We start from the raw sequence: 18,729 nt of genomic DNA on the forward strand, positions 1-18,729 counted from the left end.
GGGGTTGGTCCTGCCTTGAGCAGGGGTTGGACTAGATGACCTTCTGAGGTCTCTTCCAACCCCAATCTTCTATGATTCTATGACCCATCATTCTGAACTTTCCTTTCTCTATCACCACTATCAGGGCAGGATTCACACATTCAAATCTACAGACTGTCTTTATTATTTCAGATGAGTTTCTATAGTGCCTGTCACTGTGGCAGGAAGGAAGGACTGAGCACTCAGAAGATTTGGGTTCCATTCCCTGTTCAGCCACAGACTTCCCGTGTGACGTTGGGTGAGTCACCTAATCTCTCTGGGCCTCAGTTCCCTATCTGTACAATGGGGATAATAGCAGGGGTGTTGAAAGGATAAAATCCAATTGTGATTGTGCAGCACTCAGTAGTGAGGGGCTATAACAGGGTTGGCAACTACCCAAGCATGACCTCGTGGCCAGGGGTGTGTCTGTGGTGTCCTGCTAATAATTTCTCCCTCAAAGAGCTCCTAACACAGACTCCACACACTTTTCTGAGGTCAAAATACCCCTTTCTGGAGTGTGAGTTTATTCACAGCCAATAACTCCAAGTCCTGAATTAACATTTTGCTCCCTGCCCCCTGGCACCCTTGCCTGGAGAGCTTTCACTCTGTCTCTTGCTTGCCCAGGATCTCTCCTGCCTTAGAAGGCTACTCCCAGCCCTTCCCAGCTGGAATCTTAGTCTCAAATCCCAGGACACGGCTGGAGCCTGCTCATTCCTAGCCGTCTTTGTTCATAGAACCATAGAATCTCAGGGCTGGAAGGGACCCCAGGAGGTCATCTAGGCCCACCCCCTGCTCAAAGCAGGACCAATCCCCAGACAGATTCTTCCTGAACATCCTCCCCCATTGCAGCCACCTGCTGCCCTTTGCAAGGATTTGTCTCAGCCCACTCAGGTGGGGCTTAAGCTCGAAAGCTTGTGTCTCTCACCGACAGAAGTTGGTCCAATAAAAGATACTACTTCACCCTCCCCTTGTTGTTCTCGTGGCTACAACAACACTGCATGTGTAAATACACATATACCGGTACGCAGATGACAGACAGGCAGGCTATAACAAAAAGAAAATTGCTCTCACAAAAACAGTTTCAGGGAAAATTAGCAGCATGCCAGGCACATGCTGTGGGGCACTGCATTAATGCACTGGTGACGACTCACCAATCAGGCCAGCTAGACGAAATCCAGAGATTGAGAAAAATACTTAAAGTAGCAGGGGGAAAATGAAGGATTAAAAATTAACATTTTCCCTATCCTAAAGGCTGATTTTATGCACTAGATATAGTGTTTTGTGAAAGATGGTGGTTCTTTACTGAAAGAGTTAAATATTGATTTAAATCATTCAAAGGCATTTTGGAGATACCAGGAGTGAAAGTTGAAATCTATCATTTTTTGAATTAGAATATTTGAGATTTAATCAGTCACCAAAATATAATTTTTGCAAAAATCTGTTTGGTTGTCAGCTCTCTGGGACAAGGACTGCCATTTTGTCCTATGGAGGGAGGGATAGGCTCAGTGGTTTGAGCATTGGCCTGCTAAACCCAGGGTTGTGAGTTCAATCCTTGAGGGGGCCATTTGGGGATTGGTCCTGCTTTGAGCAGGGGGTTGGACTAGATGATCTCCTGAGGTCCCTTCCAACCCTAATAATCTATGAGTCCATGTTTCTACAGCACCTAGCACTGGTCTCTGACTAGGGCTCCTAGGTGCTGTGGGAATACAAATTAATAATACAAATATACTTGTAACTACAGTGGGGTGCCACACATCACCAGTTGCAGATGAATTATCAGGGGACGTTCCACCATGTTGCTCCATTCAGGAACCTGCATGTGATGGAGTCAAGAGGGTCTGAGCCAGGAAGTTTTCAGGGTGTAGCACTCCATCTGACTTTAGTACAGAGAGTGCTTCCAAGGCCATATCTTTAGCTCCTTGGAGAAAGTATCAAGGGAATAAGATAGAGTATATGTTCAATGCAAATTTAAAAATTTGGAAAGTTGTAAGGCATTTTTCCAACCCCTACATTCAACCCTGAAAATACTGCCTCTAATTGCATGGTGAGACTTGACAATTTTTTTTCCAGTTTTTGGCCACCAAAAACAGAAGGTTTTCGGTTTTAAACCCAAACGCTTCCATGTTTGCTCTCTCAATGCCAAACAAGTAAATAAATATATAAACATTTTAAAATAAAATAAAAAAGTACATCCAGTTTTCATTTATTCAACAAAAAATGTTGAAGAAAATTTTCTATGAAATTTGCTACATCATCTAGCAAAATAAAGAAAGGAGAGAGAGAGAGACATGAAATTGGGGCATTCTGAAAAGTATTAGCCTTGGGCATTTGCCTCCTGCTCAGCTTACAACATTGCTATAAAAAAAGAGTGCTGCTCACTAAAATGAGCAGGTGACAGCATATTGTACCACAATGGCCGGCATCTTAGAAATGATGGATAGATAGATACACAGACAAGACAGTATATGCAGACCATGCAGCGCTAACAAGTGTGGTCTCTTCCACAGCCCAACCCATGAAAAAGATCAATAAGCAAAGAAAGTGATTCAGGCTCTTCCAGAGTGAATACAAGTTCAAACATGGTACAAACATGCCACAAGCACCACACTAGGTCTCATAGGCAATGGTACTACTGGAACGAGACCTTAACTAAACTTTATCAAGTGAAGTCAGCTTAAAATGCCTATTTCAGTTTGTCTTGTACATTTTACAATATTGATCATACATATCCAATATCACCTCCCCAGTTCAGCATGTAGGGGCGGGACCATGTCTTCACCTACATACCGCTATCTACGAATGCACTGAGGGCTAGAGTGGTAGTCTGGTTTTACATTAATGTGTCCAATTGGACTTATATTTTCATTCATTTATATGGATTTTCATTACTCTGCAATATAGGTGCTGTGAATTCACTTGTCTTAAAAAAAAAAAATAAGGAAAGACACTGAAACAGACCCATCAGTTACCCCCAGTGAAATCAAGTATCTCAGCAACATCATAAATCTAACCACAACTAATCCACCTCCCCGAGTCCTTACCCCACTGCTACCCCTCCTTACCCCACACCCCTTTCCACGCAAGCAAGGGAGAAAGGGTAGGTCTTTTAGCACACCCTGTAGGGTAACAAACGTGGGCAGTTCCAGACCTGGGGTGAGTTCCTGGTCCAGTTGACATCAATGGCAAAACTCCCAGTGACTTCAAAGGGGTCAGAATTTCCCTCAGGAGGAAGTGAGTTGAAAAAGTCCTCTCTCTTCTACCAAGGAGCGTCACCTTAGGCAACCTTGCTGATAGCAACTGAGGCAGGGTGTCACAGGAATAGTGGGGGGCCTCTTAGGCAGGCCTCAGGTTTTTTAGATCAAACCCCTTATCTCAGAATCAATTTGGGAACCAGTCAGCAGCCAGGCCACAGAGCAAGAGGGTTTAAAGTGCTCCTGGAAAGAGACACTGCTGAACAAAAGGGCTACGGATGCTTTGCTGTTAAGGCAGTGGGTTTCTTTATGCAGGCGCAGGGCCCTGATTGATCATAATAAGTTATCCTCTGAGACGACACAACTGATTTGTTGTTACTAAATAGCACAATGCCTAGCTACATGGACCACTACACTGGGGCAACACAAACCAGTGCGTAGACTCATTAATTAAAACAACAAATGAATCAATTCATGGCCTTTCCCTAATCCTTCTTTAAAGGTACAACATGAAAAGCCAGGTCCTCCTCATTCCATTCCTTATCTCCCCCTTTACTCTTCCCAAGAGTAAAATCTTCATTACTTTCTGATAATAATAAAATGATACATAGCTCTTTTCATCCATAGTTCTCAAAGTACTTCACAATTGCTAATGTCTTTATCATCACAACATACCTGTGTGGTAGGGAAGTACCATTATCCCCATTTTACAGATGGGAAACTGAGGCACAGAGCGATTATATTACTTAGAATCATAGAAGATGAGGGTTGGAAGAGACCTCAGGAGGTCACTTAGTCCAACCCCCAAGATCACACAGGAAGTCTGTGGTGAAGCAGCGAATTGAACCTGGGTCTCCAAAGCTAGTACCCTAACCACTGGGGTTTTAAAGAGCCACACAGGAGGTAAATCCACACACTCCCTCCATGTCCCCTTTCCTCTTTGTCTCTTCTGCACCCTCCCATATACCACCATTTCCCCTCGAATGATTTTTGTTTGTTTGTTTAATTGTGTGATATGTGCCATAAAAATCTGTGTGCTGGAAATATTGTGATTAGTACATGGGAATCTAAGCATTGTGAAAATATCTTGGTCTTTTCTTGTTTCTGGTCGCTTGTATTTCTGTATCTGTTGTATAGGTTGGCACTTAGACTTTGGTTGGTTTGTTATAAGAAAAAAAGATTGAAAAGCTTAATAAATATATACAAAGAAGATGTATGGGGCTCCGTGCATCTATGCTAATTTAGGGCCCAGTCCAATAAATTGGTTAAGCACCCTCAACTCCCATTGACTTTGCCCTAAGCACCTGCCAGCATCAGGACTATAAGTAGAAAAAAAAATAGTTCTGGGCTTTGTATTTTTTTTTTTTTAGCAATATACTTCATCCCAGCCTTGCTATGTAACCCATTGCAAAGGGGACAAAACTGGCATTAAAGAAGTTAGGTGGGGAATGCTTAAAGGGAGTTAGGAGCACAATACAAGATACTGGTTCACTACAGAAAGCACTAGATACAATTCTCTGGCCTGTCATATAGTCAGGGGTCAGCAACCTTTGAGAAGTGGTGTGCCAAGTCTTCATTTATTTACTGTAATTTAAGGTTTTGCATGCCAGTCATACATTTTACATTTACAGGGGCCGGCAGACGGAACCCCAGACTGGCAGCGGGCTGAGTGGGGCCAGTGGCCAGGACCTCGGCTGGCAGCAGAGTGCCACTAAAAATCAGCTCACATGCCGCCTTTGGCACTCATTCCGCAGGTTGCCAACCCCTGGATTAGATTATCACCCTTCTGGCCTTCACATCTATGAATCTACTGAGTAAGTCCCAGCAAAAATCCAGGTACTTCTGAAACTGGAGGCGTTTCGAAATTCCTAGCCTTTGTCTGCATCATGCGAAGAGCACAGAAAAGCTGAAGAAACACTGAGGGAGGGAAAGTTAAAGGAGTTCATGTGACAACCATATACGAGACCCGAGGTCTGTCCCAGAACTCAACAGAGACCTGTCAAAAAGTCGCTATCATAGTGACCAGGTACAAATGTGATTGTGAGGTGTGATGAGCACTGGACTATATATCCAATAAAATTCATCCTGAGGTAAATTTGTGTATATGTTATGCACATTTGTAACCAGTAGCTTTAAAAATGTTAGGCAGGTGTGAGGTGGATTTCTAACTATGCAAGGTAAAATCTTAGCCAAAACCAGAGGTGTTGCCAGAAAATGGCACCTCCTGATGGCCCAAGACCCTCCATGCTGCCTGTTTGTTCTGTTTCCAGGTGCTGCTTTGTTTGATTGTTAGTCACACTCTCTTCCTTGCTGTCAGTCTCACTAGGCTGACTAGTGCCACCATATTTTATGTACAACATGCTGGGTAGTAAGATGAGAGGACTTTGTGTTTCTAAAACTAAACTGGTTCTTTATTAAGAAAACTATTTACGCAGGTGCTACAGCTGCAGCTAGCATTCTAACCATATGCCCACAGACTGACTTCCGGGTGCCTCCTCCAAACTCTTCCTTCCTGCAACCAGTGCTCCTCCCTCCAAGTTCCATGCAGATTGCTACATATGAGTCACAGCCTGAAATCCTGAGTCAGTTTTCACTCTCTCCTTTAAAAAGCCATGAGAAGGCAAGTTTGACTGAGGACAACAATAATTGTTTATTCTTTACCACTCTATGTTACACTGTACAACACTAGTGACAATCCCACATGTTCAAAAATCATGAGATTTTTTAAAAATATTAAATCTAGTGCCTTTTTCTGTACTTTCTAGCTTTTGAGACTTTGGAGGAAACATTTCCAAGCTTTTCTCTGCAGTAATGAGGGCTAGAAACTTACTTAAAAAAAATAGATAACTGAGAGTCTCATATAATCACCTGACTCTTGGAGCTGGAGCTTTCAGAAAAAAACCACCCCAAATGTCATCTGATAAAATAAAATAAAGAATACTGTTATTCTGTGATTTACATGCAACAGTCAGACAGATTGTTTTATATAAAATAAACACATCATTGAAATATTGAACTGGGAAGAAAAGTAATATGGACAAAGAAGTAGGGAAGTGCTAATTTCCATTGAAGTCTATAGAAGAGCTGCTAATGGCAAACTGCAGTGATCCGTCTGCCCTGTTACCTTTCATGATCTCCCAGGGAATGAGCTAGCTTTACTAAACAAACAAACAGGCGAAAGTCCCAGGGCAAGCATTCCACGCCAGCTGCAAACTTAACTACAGAGCTATTCAAGTGGCTCCATAATCAATGGACAGAGCCCAACATTACACCAGACTGAATGTGCAAGGATGACATTCACACTAGTGCAAACGACCTGCAGATGTCTCTGTCTACCACTCACACCCTTACTTAAATGATGTATGCAAAGATCATCTGACCTGGGCTGAATTTTACCCTAAAAGCCTTAAATGTGGCAGAATTCACTGGTGACCATTTCATAGCAGCACTCGTGTCCATAACTGAGAGGCCAGATTTTCATCTCAGTTGTGCCAGTTTAAATGTGGAGTAACTCCACTGGAACCAACGGAGTTACTACAGATTTACACAGCCGTAAGGGACAGCATAACCACCTGGCATCCTCAAAGGTCAGTTAATGGGAGTGGATGGAATGTCCTTCCCCTTAGCTTTCATAACCTCTATTGCTGAGCCACAGCAGCCTGGACATTTCTGATGACTAATCGAGTGCAACTAAATTAAATAAAATATTACAAAACCCCTCAGAACTAATGCAGCATGCGCACACTCCAGAAACAACACCCCCAGCTCCCCAATCAGACAAGCTCTTAATTATGTGCTTAACATTAAGCATGTGAGCAGACTATAGACATCAATGAGATGATTTAGGTGCCTAAACTCATCCGCTGGATCAGGGCCCTAGATGGTCTTATTTTTTGAAAACCTCATCCCTCTCCATCCATTGTTCTTTCCCCCTCAGTCCTTAAACAGCCCTGATCCTGCAATGAGCTCCGTGCAAGGGCAGGGTTCCACCCACACGGACCTCATTTCAGGATTGGGGCTTAATTTGGGACTCACTCCTGCAAGGTGCTCAGCACCAACTCCCACTGACTTCGATGAGCACTCAGCATGTTGCAGGACCAGGCCCTTAGTTAGCTTGTTGAGGCAGGATCTGTGCCTTTTATTTTTCTGTACAGAATCATGCACTGCCAGCCATCACACATGCTGACACGATGATGCATAAATAGATAATATATTGGAGCTTTTGGAGTTTGGGAATCATCGTTCCTGCCCTTTGGCATGAGGAAAACAGGGCAAAGTGGGAGGGATGAGGAAAGGGATACTACCATAGCTTGCCAGGGTCATAACTAGCAATTCATGGGAGTCATAACCCTCGTAAGTTTTATCACAAGTCTTGCACTATTTGGTGTTTCCCTGCTGCCCCAGCTCCTGGGACAAGCTATTCTTGTGACAATTGCAGCTTTCATTTTTAAAAGCAGTACTTTTCTAGCCCTGGTGGTTGCAGGAAAAAGACTGAAAATGTAACCCTAAAGCACACTAAATATTCAGCAACCAGTAAGCCAAGGAAAAGATCCCCAACTTTAAGAATCTCAGGATTTCTCTTTTATGGTTGAGTCATGATTTTTGAATGCTTGAGGTTAGCAATGCTGTAATGTGGCAATCTAATCTATCTATCACACACACGATAGGCCCAAACCAAAACCCTAGATCAGAACAATCCCAACCTACTTTAAAGCCACATCTTAAAATGTTCAGTTAACACCCAGCTGTAATGGAAATAACCTTTTAACGTTTTTAAACAGCCAGGCCACCCAGAAAGTTTTGTCATTCTCAAAACAAAACAAAAAGATACACAGAAAAAGAAAAATCCCCTTTGTGACAATGGCATTCTCCAGAAACACGCCTGTATTTTAAAAGGTGGACATCACTGCCATCATGCCCGCTCCATTGCCCTGAGCTGTCACTCTGAAAATAGCCCCAGCTGTCCTGCTCCATCTCTCCTCAGAGCCATTTGCAGAAATGCGAGCTGAGAAAGGGGGGGGGGGGGGTTGCAGCTTGAATTGGCACCGACATGGGGACGGAGAGGAGCTCAGTGAAAAACTTACCAAAGAGAAAAGCAACACTTGGTTTATGCCTTGGAAATGAAATAAAATAAAATCCCTCCCTCCCAACACCCAGCTTCCCCACCCCCAACACCAAGCCCATCTGTCACACAGGTTGACATCCACAAGCTCCAAAGGTCAAAGTTAATCCCCTGCAAGTAACCTCTCCAACCCTCTTTTCTCCATCTTTCCACATCTCTTTTGGAGGCTGTTCTTTAGTCTCCTGGTCGCCCAGGCAAAATAATCCAGTGAAACAATCCAAATACTGCCCAGGCCAATGTCTCCTTGACCTTCAGCTCTGTCGCCTTTCACCTCAAATGCCTTTAACAAGGCAATAAACACTCAGATGTAATTAACGTGGACTCCGAAATCGCCTTCTTCCCTCAGCCATGAACAAGTCCCTCTGCCTTCCTCAGATGAGCTGCTCCCCAATATTCCCCCTCAGGACCTTACCTGGAGTCTTGTCAGAGTCTGAGAAGGCAAGCGGCTCTCATCGGGGTGAGGGACAGCAGATCCTTACTGAGAGAAAAGGGGGGAAATGAGGTGTGGGGGACATGGGGAGACCATCTGGGTTTTGGTCCCCCCTCCCTTCCAGTAAATAAAACAGAAACCCCAGCGATGGTGCGGACGTGCAGTAAAAGGTCCCTTAGTCCCCCTGCAGTGTTTCCACTGCTTGGGGTGTAGGCTGTGTCGCCCCCGGCCCCACCCCTCCCCCTGGCTGTCCTCCTCCACTCGAATTGCTGACGTGCTTTGCTCTCCTTCTGCCTCCCAGCTCCAAAATAGCCCTGGGTGTCATTTACTGGAGAGATTAAATTTCATCTGGTAGAGAGGCGAAAGGGCATAGTCCTAGGGACTCAATCGGCCCATCCAAAGAGGAAAAAAAAAAAAAAAAAAAATCAGCAGAGGTGTGAGCATGTGTGTGTGTGTGTGTGTGTGTGTGTAACAGGCTCTGGTGCCAGGATTTGTCAGGACTGCTTCTCAAGTGTATATCCTAGAGCCAAGTGATAGCTGTTAAACAGGGACAGGAGAACAGGCTGTTGGCAAAGTTTATCTGTGTTACAAGTGTCTCCCTTAGTAAAAAGAGGAATTCCCTTTCAGATCAGTAACGGGGTTTATGGAAGAAAGAGCTCATTTTAGGGTTGGCTTCTTTGACCAAGGACATTTGCAGAACAACGAATAAACAGCAAATGAACAAAACTGACGGTGCCACTCTTTCTCCAAATATTAAAGTGTGCTTCTGCTCTGAAAATTGACTCTGCAAAAATGGCATAGTGAGATTGCAGATTTTCTGCCTCTGTGACTCCTGGTCATATTGTCTCGCATTACAAGTAAAAAAGTTATTTGCCCAACTACCACTTCCTCAAACACAGCCTCGAACCCAAGAATTCATTCTAGTCTACACATTCCTGCTGATGAAGATTCCGCAATTGGAACTTAGTCAATAACTGTTGATAATGCACAACACTGAATAGTGTCAGAGAGGTAGCCGTGTTAGTCTGGATCTGTAAAAGCAGCAAAGAGTCCTGTGGCACCTTATAGGCTAACAGACAATAGCAGATCTAAAGGTAGCCATCCTGCAGCAAAAAAACTTCAGGACCAGAATTCAAAGAGAAACCGCTGAGCTTCAGTTCAACTGCAAGTTTGATACCATCAGCTCAGGATTAAACCAAGACTGTGAATGGCTAGCCAACTACAAAAGCAGTATCTCCTCCCTTGGTGCTCATACCTCAACTGCTAGAAGAGGGCCTCATCCACCCTGATTGAACTAACCTCGTTATCTCCAGCCTGATTCTTGCTTGCATATATATACCTGCCCCTGGAAATTTCCACTACACGCATCCGACAAAGTGGGTATTCACCCATGAAAGCTCATGCTCCAATACGTCTGTTAGTCTATAAGGTGCCACAGGACTCTTTGCTGCTCTAACACTGAATAGAATCCCGCTCATTCTCCCATAGCTGCACTGGCTGTGCATGGGTAAACAGGAGAGAAAAGTAGTCAATACTTATTTGGGGCAGGAAATTAAGAAGATAACATCCCAAATACACACTGGGAACAGTACTAGTTGAGTAAGAATGTGCTACTTTTACATATGGAGTGTTGTTGTAGCTGTGTCAGTCCAAGGATATTAGACACACAAAGTGGATGAGACAATATCTGTTATTGGACCAACTTCTGTTAGTAAGAGAGACAAGCTTTCAAGCTTCCAGAGAAGAGCTCTTCTTCAGGACCTGTGTAGCTGGTCCAATAAAAGATATTACCTCACCCACCTTATCTCTACTTCTACATAGTCACTTTTCAAAGCACAACAGCACTTAAAACAATAGACAAGAATTAGACCTTTCAGGCTAATGCCTGCCATGAGATTTCTGAAATTGGAAACAATTGCTTCAGGTTATAGTTGCACAAACAATGACCAATGATGTAATAGAAATCACGTACACCACTTGAAATTCAGTATTATTGTTATGGCTGGAGTCACCAGGTGGCGCTGTTATACATAGTTGCAAAAAAAAATTTGTTGTTTGGTTGGTTGGTTTTTGGTTTGTGAACAGTGTATGGTCTTTGAAAGACTCCCAAGAGCCCAACTAGAGGAACTTCTGTGAGAGTGAGAGCCCTTGAAGCTGTCAGGGATGAACCAGTCTGACGCCATGCTTATGAAGAAACACCTGGCAGAACTCCAAAGGAACATAGCTGTCCTGTCCATGAGACCCCCAGAAAATAATGTGCCACCCTCTCAGATGACCAGAAGTTAAGGAACTTGTCCACCTGACCAAGAGAGAATGAAAGAGAGAGACTATTTCCAGAGAGGCTGAGAGCATGAGGATCACCCCCCCGTGATGAGACCATCATCCCTAGGATCCCTCACACTTCTGCTGTAAGTGTGGTGAGGATGTCCACCTTCTAAGAATCTGTTGCAATCGGGTGAACCTCAGGAAAGTCTCCAAATGATTCAAGGTCCTGTACACTGAGCACCCAACAGAAAACTTCGAAGGGACCAAGGAAGGGAATATCCTGGGTCCTGAAACCAGAACCACTCCTACAACATTTAATTTCTGAAGTTCCATCCACAGCCTTCACCCCACAACAATATACCTAATGGACTCTGTGGGCCCAAGGCTGAAGTGGATGTGTGGGCAAAGGGCATTGTTGCTGAGCTGTTTTCGACAGTGGGTCTCAAGTTACCCTTCTGTTCCAGCCACTTAAAGCACCTGCCCCTTTATCTCCTGGAAGGACTCGCCTGTGGGGTTTACATGAATCGTTCATTGTTCCCCTATCTCCGATATATCTACTGGCGCTTCTGCTTCATGTCCCAGATAAGACACAAAAGTAGAGAGGTCTATGAAAAGTTACATTGAAAAAAAGGAGAAATAAGCTTTTCGAACCTCTCAAATAAGATCTGCTCCACATTTAAGCATTTAAGTGTTACATACCTTCGCAAGCGTATGTTTCAGCTTTAATGTTTTTCTATTCTATATCTGTCCTCGTACCACCATCATCACTGTAGTATCTGAACCATCTCCACTCATGCATGTGTAGGCTTGGCAGAATTCAATTTTTATTTGTTTATAATTCCAACAGATCGTACTGATTTATTTTTATCAATTTGAATTTTCACAGTTGCTTGACATTGGGCGGGGGGGTCAAATAATTGTTTAATGACAGTAGATGTTGAGATTCAAAAAGTTAAAGCTTTATAACCGTTGAAACAGGAATTGTCAACATCACATGTCAAAATATACATAGTAAATATCCTTAAATCAAACTCTAAGAAGTTCTCAAGCAGCGTTTTTTCTTACTTTGCTAATCTGCAAATTTCAATTCTCTTCAATTGAAATATTTTTTGTCACTTTGTGTGGTGAAATCAATAAAAAAAATAACCAACAAAAATCAAATCCTTCCAAGTCTAGTTAAGTGACATGACTAGCATCAGTCACATAAGATTTGTTCTCTCATCCACGCCACAAAGGGAGAAGTGACTTGCCCAAGGTCATGCAACAGATCAGTGGCAGAGGGAGAAATAGAACCTAGCTCTTCTAACTCCTATTTCAGTGCCCTATCCACTAAGTCACACTGCTAACTTTTATTAACCTTAGTTAGCAACCTTTATTGAAAGGGTTTTTAATTCATAAAATTCCTTGTTTTTATAAAAATATGGGACCAATGTGAAGCTTGGGAGCTTTGCAAAAATGCAACACTCCCCATCTAAACTCTCTCTGCACTGAGGATAAAGCAATTCCAAACGGATTCAAAATGCTTTGCTGCTTTCACAACTCCTGCTCATCCTTTGGAGTCAGTAAGATTCTTTGTTTTAATACAGCCCAGCAAGCATTGGGTTCACTAAGTTTGATTTGCGTATTCCTGTTTATTAGAGCTGATTGACATTTTTGGTCAAAAAGTACTTTTTCAGGGAAAAAAACTGCTTTGTCAAAAAAAATTCAAATTAAATTACAATTTTCACAGAACGTAACAAATTTTTTTTCCCTGTTTTACACCAAACACACAAAACCCAATAATTTACTTTGGTAAAAAGTTTTTGTTTTCAAAAACTGATTTTTTTTTATTAAAATTAAATGCTCAGGCTTTGGTTTTACATTGAGAACTGACAACTTTTCATGGGAAATTTTGATGAAAAGGAAAAATAAAGGAAATTTTCCCACAAAAAAAGTGATTGATATTTTTCAACCAGCTCTAATCTTTATTTGTGTTAGCACCCAACACGTGCCAGTTACTTTCCAAACACTAGAAGGGATGGTCCCTCCTCCAAGTGGCTCATAGCTTAAGGCAGCATTTCTCAAATGCGGCCACCATGGGCTTTTCTTGTGGCCACAGCCTCCTGGCTGGTGATTGGGGGGCAAGGCAGCTGGCCCTTCCCTGGCCACCAGCAGTGGCTGGGCCCTGCCCCCCTCTGGAGACACACAAGCTGGAGGAGTAGGCAGCCGGTGAGTTCCCCATCTTCCCCAGGGCGATGGGGTCAGGCTTCATCCCTGGAGTAGTGGGTGGCAGGCTCCAGCCACAGGATTCAGGCTCCGTCCCCGGGCCCTATTCCCTGGGCATGGGCCTTCGGGTTCCGTTCCCTGGCTGTGTGGAGGCAGGCTCTGGCCCTGAGCTCCTCCTCCCCCCCCACTACCTCTGGCCACTGCTCCTCCCGCAGTGACCCGTTGCCCCTGGGCCCTGTACCCACTTCCCCATCAAAGGCTTAATTTGTCCCCGGGCTTGCCAGGGCTGAGTAAGTCTGCTGTGAAAAGTGATATTTGTATGTTTCTTAATATCACTTTTCACAGCAGACTTAGTAACTAACAAGCTTTTTTTTTAAAGGCAACCATAAAAGCAAAAGAAACCAGACAAAAGACAAGAATGGGCAAAGTACCTTATCTGTGTTTCTGTTCTGTTTATGTCCAGTAAAGAACAGAGATAACTGTAATTATTTTTATTATGAGTCTGCAAAAAACAAAACAAACAAACAAAACACCTACATAGATAAATTACAATGATTTGGACGTGTATATGTGGATATTTATTTGTTTTCCCTAAAGTTAAGTAAGTATTTTAGGAAAAATTGTCAGAGTGGCCACCAGCAACAGTTGGTGGCCGCACTCTGAGGCAACCAAAAATTTTGTTGTGAGAACCCCTGGCCTAAGGTAGCATCTCCGAAAGGATGCGGCACAGGTCCCTGAAGGCACAAAGGACTAGTTGGAGAAGAAGAGGTACACAGAAGATGTATACATTAAGAGGAAGACACCCCATATTAGCATGGCAAAAAGGGGACAGGGGTGAGATTGGCTGAACTTTTCTGAAGATGGGCTCAGCTTTCAAAAGTTTGCGAAAGGCCAATTTGAGGACAGACAGAAGTAGACATTGGGAGGATCAATAGGCAGCTATATACAAGTCAATTCAGTCAGCTGTAATGAGATAGATATTTAAGAAGGACCTGGAGTACATCAGAGACTAATGTTTATTTTAGGGGAAGGGGTGGGTTATCATCTCATTTGGATACTGAAAACTCTAATGGGTTATGCAGGCTGTTGATTATTTTGAGAGTATAGGTCAAATTCTATGCAGAACGACTTACAGCTTTCAATGGAGTTGCACAAGTTATAAAAGCCAGCACAGACTCTAGCCTGATTGGGTGGGGGTTATTAGAAAAATATTTTTAATGAGTGGTGGGGGGGAATTATCTAATCATAATTTAAATGATATATTTCAGCATGATTATTTTCAGAGTTCTCATTAATAAAAGGTTTTAGAAGGAAGCAATTCTCTCAACTTTGGCTTCTAGTTTGTTGCTAGATGTTGAGGTAAGAGAAGTCTAATGATGGCAGATTCATACCAGCAGGTGGATCCAATTAGCTTCATCTAAGTTATTAGAGGGATTGGAATCTCTCTTGGCCATAGGGAACAAAGGTTTGGCATCAAGAAGTCCTGCAGAGAAATCTCTTGGATGTCTGAACATTGGGGAACAAGCTTAGGTTGAGATATGTTCGTTATTGTTATCTGAGTTAGCAATAGAGCCAAACCCCAGGAAGAGGATGTGTTTGGTCTAGATATGTGTGTGTTATGGTCTCCATTTGGAGAAGAGTTGGAACTTTTTCTGCTTACAAAGAGTATAAAAAATTCTTGGAGGCACATCTGCAACTACTTGCCATTATATCATGTAAGGTTCCTTCTAAGTTTCATATATGACAGATACAAGTTACATTTAGTTTTCTTCATAGAAGGAACGTCTTCTCTGGAGTATCTACATTATACTATCCAGGAAAAGTGCCTAATTCTTTTTGAATATTGTGTTGTTGCTTCTTTGATGAGGTCCATATCACTGAAGAGTTTCCTCATGAAGATGTAAAGTATGATTAAGGTTTATAAAATCTCCTCCTTGGATTTGTTCTCTTCAAAAGACTTTTCACATCCCGGGGGATAACCAATGGGTGAATGTCAAGTCCAGCGTGCAGTTTCCGTGTCTAGATAATATTCCCCTTTAGACAATAGTCACATTGTTGAAAGATTTATTCTTCAGATATCCTTCCATTGCTAAGGACTCCCTCAACCTGCTCTAAAATATTTGCTTTATAAGGATTTCTCCATGTATTATTTTGCATCATTCAATAGCCCTGTAAGTAACTTCACATCTTTATGTCCGCCTTCCTCTTTGAAAACATTTGCAAACTTGAGAGGAAACTCTCAATGTAATGTTGCAGACAGACAGATTTCTTTCAGGGGAGACATTAACCTCACTGAGGGCTTAATCCAAATAATGTTTTCAAATAAGGATTCCTCAAAACAAAGTTTGCATTGTTGGGGTTTAGTACTTTTTGCTGGGCAGGGTTTCACTATCCAACATGAAGTGTATCTGTTATAGCGAGTTATTACCTAACCCTAACATGGAGGTAGCCTCCATCTGCACGGCAATATGCCATTCTTTGCCAAGAGGTATCAAAACATCACCAGTCTCATCAAACTTTATCCAGACCACCCAAGACATATCTTTAGAGCCCATGTAGTCATCAGACAATGTAGGCGGCTGGGAAGATAGAAGGGAATAGAGGCCTTTTCTTTCCATACAAAAATCAATATTCAGATTAACACTAAGACACAAAATGAAACAAGATAATTTATAATATGAAACACGTTATTACAAGACTTAGGCCCCCATTCAGAGAGATACTTAAACACATGCCTAGTTTTAAGAGCATGTGTAGTCTCCATTGAAGTCAGTGGGATTACTCATATGCTCAAAATTAGGCACATGCTTAAATCCTTTCTTCAATCAGAGCCTTAATCAGGAAGAAAACATCAACATAAAAGAAAGCCATCACCTTATCCTCTGTCAAATCTCCTCTGGTTTATATAATGGAGATATACCTATCTCCTAGAACTGGAAGGGACCCTGAAGGGTCATTGAGTCCAGCCCCCTGCCTTCACTAGCAGGACCACATACTGATTTTGCCCCAGATCCCTAAGTGGCCCCCTCAAGGATTGAATTTACAACTCTGGGTTTAGCAGGCCAATGCTCAAACCACTGAGCTATCTCTTTCATGATGGTGACTTACCTCTTCCATGATGCTTACAGATTATGGCCAGCTGACAATGGCTAGACCAGAGGCAAACTCAAACAACTGCTTATTATGCAGAAACATGCTAATTTTATTGTTACCTCATCCTCTCTTCTGCCTGGGTTCATCCATTTCATTTTGTTGTAAGCCTAGCCGATAAGATCTCTGCAGCAGTAACAGACTTCTTCCTACATGTTAGTATGGCACCTTGATAGTCTAGATAGCTGTGTTTTTTGTAGTATTTAATCAAGCTGAATTTATATTCAGCCTAATACTTATTTGGGGGTATACTGGGGAAGAAAAAAAACAGAGCTTCAACCTCAAATTCTATATTCTATTCTATATAGCGTCTCATACTGCTGTTCTCACTGTAGTTTCTGAGCACTTTCTTATAATGCATGAAGTGACATGACTAACGTCTGTGTTAGAGGCTGAGGGCGGATAGCATTCTGGGCAATCAGTTGAAGGCAAAGGGGGTCGCAAATAAACTGGCAGGGTAGGAAAGGAGAGAGTCAAACTTGAAGGGTGCCAATCTTGGCTGCTTGTTCTGACAAACTTTCCTTTTGGGAAGGATCGGAAGTTTCCTTAAAATATATATTATATGTACACCTCTACCTTGATATAACGCGACCCGATATAACACGAATTCGGATATAATGCGGTAAAGCAGTGCTCGGGAGGGCGGGGCTGCGCACTCTGGTGGATCAAAGCAAGTTCAATATAACACGGTTTCACCTATAACGCAGTAAGATATTTTGGCTCCCGAGGACAGCGTTATATCGAGGTAGAGGTGTATTAGTTACACCTTTCTTTTATTCAGAAAGTTTGCTCTTTTGACTAGGACATACGAGAGCAAGTTATTGTTGCAACCAGAAAAAAGGATGCAAATACCACACACATTATGAACATATGTAGATTATCAGAGGGACAGGGTATTAATATTGGCATAGAAATGGTATTATGTTAGGCAACTTGCAAATTCTGAGAGGCCAGTTTAGCTCTCAGCCCACTGATTTAGCTCCAGAGCCATGCATTCTCCTCCTTTGTGGATGATGCTATGAAACACGGGGTGTGTGAAAGTTATTTCCTGCATACCAGTTCTCAATCATTTGTAAACTCTGTGATGGCTGTTTTAATGCTCCATGTGCCAAATGCAAAGGCGATGAACCAGGGCCACCCAGAGGATAGAGTTGCAGAGGGAGTGTGTCAGAACAGCATTTAGGCCCCAAAGTAAATTGCACTACACCTCACATCTAGGTGTAGAATGGGTGTAAGTAGGTCTAAGTGAGTCTAGTTATTATTTGCAGTGTGATAGGAGCTAGGCCCCACAGGCCTGGATCAGGATCCCACTGTGCTAGGCATTGTACAAACACACAACAAAGACAGTCCCTGCCCCAAAGGGCTTCCAGTCAAAGAACGGGAGCCTATTTCCACATCATATTTGAACTGGGCCCAGTGGGCCTTTCTATTTTAGGGAGCTTTGGTTTTTTTCCCCATAGATGAAACCCTTACTAGTTTTATCACGCATCAAAAGCACATGAATGTGGAGCCTTCAAAGGTCGTGTAGTTTATAAATGCATGAACCTAGAGACCAGAGTTTTCTTAGCTGCTGTCATCTATTTCTGTTTTCAGAAATTTAATTTGAACAGCAGAACCAACATTAGACACAAGTATGCTTAAAATGGAATAGAACTTCACTCCCTGCTCAAGAATCTCTGCTGAAATGGGGAAAAGGGAAGCTGTTGATAGCAGATGCCATTGGGTTTTATTGAGGTATCAGTTAAAGTAGACGCACTGCAGCCTGCAGACACTAGAGGTAGTAGCATGAGCAATAAAGGAACATATAATGGTGCTCAGACACCACACCAATGAGCATGGGAAAGTTGCCTACATTCATACCCAATTCATATGCATTTTGATCTTTGTGATGCCTTCTAAATGCAGATGATTAAGCATGGCTAGAGGTTCCATTACAATAAAAGGAGAACCTCAAAATTTCACAACTGTAAAGAGAGGGCAATAACTTACTTACGTGATAGAGACAATGTGAGGCATGACTAAACCCTGGTCATTACCACCTGCTTGGTCTCCATCCTCTCCTTAAAACACACTTTGTTCAGGAGGCCTTTAAAATGTAGATGCACCAATCACTCCAAGAAGTGCTAATAAAAAAATGTGGCATTAACAACACATGCTTCACTTCACCTTTCATTCACTTGCTTTTGTTAAATCCAACCCCCCGTCTGCTTGTTTTCTATTTAGGTGGTAACTTTTTCTGGACATACTGTCTGGGTGTAGTTCTATAGCCTGTACTATATGCAGGAGGTCAGACAGGATGATCTGAACGGTCACTTCTGACCTCAAAATCCACCAATAAATGTGCTGTG

The 18,729-nt window shown here is 42.6% G+C and overlaps 1 protein-coding gene across 1 annotated transcript in view; it reads right to left on the reverse strand.

Annotated features, from left to right (window-relative positions):
- OBSCN (obscurin, cytoskeletal calmodulin and titin-interacting RhoGEF) overlaps positions 1-16,375 on the reverse strand; it is a 301,099-nt gene extending 284,724 nt beyond the window's left edge. Inside the window, 2 exon segments of the mRNA XM_045004158.1 lie at positions 8,744-8,809; positions 16,340-16,375. The gene's annotated coding sequence lies outside the window, so the exon portion shown is untranslated.
- Between the last annotated feature and the right edge of the window lie 2,354 nt (positions 16,376-18,729).

This window comes from Mauremys mutica, chromosome 2, assembly GCF_020497125.1.
Source record: "Mauremys mutica isolate MM-2020 ecotype Southern chromosome 2, ASM2049712v1, whole genome shotgun sequence".
NCBI lineage: Eukaryota > Metazoa > Chordata > Testudines > Geoemydidae > Mauremys > Mauremys mutica.